Below are 3795 nucleotides of genomic sequence, written 5' to 3' on the forward strand. Positions count from 1 at the left end.
TTTAATACACGGGTCCAAAATGACCCGCTAACACTTCAGATGGCAGCAGAAAGCTAACACCAGAGGAAGGTTAAATAATCTGTGACATTTTTCTAAACTTTTGATCCAGTTTTATACTGCTTTTAAATGAGAAAATGCTAAGTGTAAAATTTAAGGAAGCATGCCAGTGTTACACAGAAAAGCCCCAAAGGGCGGCGAATAAAACACTAATAAAGTCCAATAAAAGTCACAGCTAAATTGATCCTAAAATTCTAAATGACTACAATATTTTTGAATGCATGCCAGTAACTGCCTGCTATGTGGAGTTGCATCTTAAATCCAATAGATGGAGTAGCTGCCCAATTTACTTAAAACCAGTAGCAAGCAGGCAGCAGCCCAGACTCGGAATATAAGTCAGTGGCTCAAAATGCTCAAATCCCCCAGGGAGTAACCTGGCTCATTGGATGTATATTGCTGGGATAAGACCAGGGGTGGGAATCACAGAGGCCTCCCGATACGATATAATCACAATACTTAATAAACATAAACGTATAGCAACATTCTGCAATATATTGCAATTTATAACCTTTTTTCCAACTTCAAATGTTTTCCAATTTCAAATGACGGAAACTTTGTCAACCTCTGTTTTGTGAGTTTCACATTGGTTACTTTCCAACATGTAGCATACAAGATGCTAACGAGAAACCTTTGTAATGTCAATGCAGTAAAAAGGGACCTACTTAATAGTTTACTTAAAGTTTGTTCACTGCTGGCTGCAAGTTAGCATCAAACACAGCAAAGTCTGTCACTGGAATGGCCTTTTGAGCTAACGTTAGCAATCAAACAACCACGGATAGATAAAACGTTTTTGAAATGATTTCCATCTTCTGTCACTGTTTACCAGAGATGGCAAAACTATTCACTTCCCAAGTAGAAGTACAGATACTTGTGTTAAAAAATACACTGGTAAAAGTAGAAGTACTGATTTAACTTCTTTACTCAAGTAAAAGTAACGAAGTACAGACATGGACATTTAAAAAAGTATAAAAGTAGCCTTGCAAATAACAAAGCTAGTGAGGACTAGATCATTTAAAGCTGATTCTGGTTTCCATCTTGGCCCCAGTTGTGTCTGTTAAAACACGGACGGAGACAACTTCTCTCTTTTGATGCTTTATTAAAATCAAGCAACAGTACAAACACGGGCGTGGGTAGCTCTACTATGGCTTTTTGTTTGTGGTTATATCGAATCAACAGCCAGGTGTAACCTAGGTAACAGGTGAAGAACATCAAAATCACTTGCTAACTTTTAAATTTGCCACAACTATAGACCAATGAAACAACAGGCATTAATGAATTGACAACATAAATTATATGACTTACAGTTCTCAAGGACGCACACCTACAATCTCAACTGATTATCGTCTGGACAGCGAGTCTCTCTTTTCTTTCACTTTTGTCTCCGTGAGGAGTGCGTGCCCGCTTGCGTTGTGAGGCGCGTGTCCGCGACAAACTACAACACTGAAAGGAGATACAACAAAAATATGTATTCATTTAATGATTAAATAAGGTAGTGTCTCAAAAACCTACCTCAATTTTATCTTGTCTCCTGCAAGTTGTACATACTTTAAAAAAAATAACCACAATCGTAATTTTGGGGAGACCTTATTTAATCATTAAAATAATAAATAGTCTTATTGCATCTCTTTTCAGTGTTGTAGTTTGTAGACGGTCCCTACGCGCTCGTTTAACCGCCGAGAGCTCGAGGACAACAATGTTATTTCTCCAGATTGGAAGACGGCTCGTTCTGATGAAAATCAGTTTTTAGCAGGAAATTTAGTAGAATATATGCATCATTTGTGATTAAAAACGTTTTGTTCAGAAATAATTGATCCAAGAATTTCTATGAATATATATTTTTTAACTTTACCGAACCGTTACTACTAGTGATATTATTGGCGACCGTGACAACAACTAAAATAATAAATATGATAATTTGCCTACCGTGAGATGGGCTGCTGTTCATACAGGTTGTACTATCGCGGAGAATGACGGAGCTCCACCGTGTCTGCTACCGGAGCTTGGCATCGTGTAGAGCCCGAGTGAACCCCTCCCTGAAGCCGTCCCGCTCTCCTCCTCCATTAGCCTGCCCGATTTAAGTTTCGTTTCTCTCTTAATGTCACAACAGGCTGATGAGCATGCGCTGTCTCCTCACTCCTTTTCCTCATTTGAACATCAGTCTTGTGAAGCCGCATGTGTTACTCGAGTCATCCCATGTTCTTTTACTCCTTTTGTTAAAATAAAAAAATTAAAAAAATCATTAAAGTGCGAATTTTCTTTTTTACTCGGTGTACCAAGATGTGATGGCAATTAATATTATGATAATAAAGTCTATGTAATAACTTCTAGCACAATTAGAATATAAAAAGTACATTTCAAGCCAATTTATGGCTTGAATTTATTTACATAAAGTCTCAAGTCATATAATACTATTATGGCAAGTAAATATACCAATTGTAAATCAAACTTTAAGGTTTGAACTTTATATCTCCAATAACATGCAGTACCTGTTCTCGTCTATCACCTAGACCTTGTCAAACCGGCATTCACCGTTCTCCACAACCATGTCCTTGATTATATTTTTTATGCTGACTCTCTGTCACGCCCTGGCTTACTGGGACACGCCATACTTTATGAAGCTCTCCTTATTCACTGCATAATGTAACTCTGTGCAACTAAATAAATTATCAATCAATAACTGGCTGAAAAAAAAAATTGAAAAAAAAAAATATTGACTTCTTTTTGTTAACAAAAAGCTGACAAAAGAATGATCTAGGGATGGAATGGTAACCTCTGTGTGCTAATAGCTAAAGTGTTGCTCCAAACCGACCCTGATTCATAAAGTGTGGGAAATGAGTTTTCTTCTTTAAATCAAGGGGGACTTAACGGATACCTCAAGGCTCCATCGATGATGTTCTTACTGTGTACCCAAAAACACCCTGTCCTTCCCCTTCCACCTTCCTTCTATAAAGTGTCATACTTTAAATTTGCAATTTAAAAGTGTTTTTTACAAAACACATAAAGTCTCAAGTCATATAGGCCTACTACTATTATGGCAAGTAAATATACCAATTGTAAATCAAACTTTAAGGTTTGCACTTTATATCTCCAATAACATGCAGTACCTGTTCTCGTCTATCACCTAGACCTTGTCAAACCGGCATTCACCGTTCTCCACAACCATGTCCTTGATTATATTTTTTATGCTGACTCTCTGTCACGCCCTGGCTTACTGGGACAAGCCATACTTTATGAAGCTTGGCAATAGTTCAACCAGCTAACCTCCCTCTCTCTCTCTCTTTCTTTCTCTCTCTATCTTCCCTTTTCTGCTTCCAGCTTAACCAGCTGATTGAGGGTGTTGGCTCTTTCATATTAAACCAATCAGATGTTGCCACAAAGCTGTACGTTTCTTAACATTAGCATGTTGTTACCTACAGTGACACTGATACGTCTGTGTTATTTCCTCAGACTTGGGATGCTCCTTCAGAGCCACAAAAGACCTTATACAACTGCTTTAAAGGTCCAATGAAACAGTGCTCTTTGGATGCTTTTATATAGACCTTAGTGGTCCCCTAATACTGTATTTTAAGTCTCTTTTACATGGATCTTAGTGGTCCCCTAACACTTTTTTTTAAGTCTCTATCCCAAAATAGCCTTGGTGCAGAATTACAACCACTAGAGCCAGTCACACATTTAGCTTTTCTTAGTATATGCCATTTCTAAGTCTGTCCCTTTGGAAAATGGGGGGGGGGGGGGGGG

The 3795-nt window shown here is 38.1% G+C and overlaps 1 protein-coding gene across 1 annotated transcript in view; it reads right to left on the bottom strand.

Moving 5' to 3' along the window:
* The window catches only part of LOC117943025 (helicase with zinc finger domain 2-like), a 26546-nt gene extending 24398 nt beyond the window's left edge, over positions 1 to 2148 (bottom strand). The window contains exon 1 of the mRNA XM_034868894.1: positions 1981 to 2148. The gene's annotated coding sequence lies outside the window, so the exon portion shown is untranslated. The remainder of the gene's footprint in view (positions 1 to 1980) is intronic.
* Between the last annotated feature and the right edge of the window lie 1647 nt (positions 2149 to 3795).

This window comes from Etheostoma cragini, chromosome 4 (genome assembly GCF_013103735.1).
Source record: "Etheostoma cragini isolate CJK2018 chromosome 4, CSU_Ecrag_1.0, whole genome shotgun sequence".
Lineage (NCBI taxonomy): Eukaryota > Metazoa > Chordata > Actinopteri > Perciformes > Percidae > Etheostoma > Etheostoma cragini.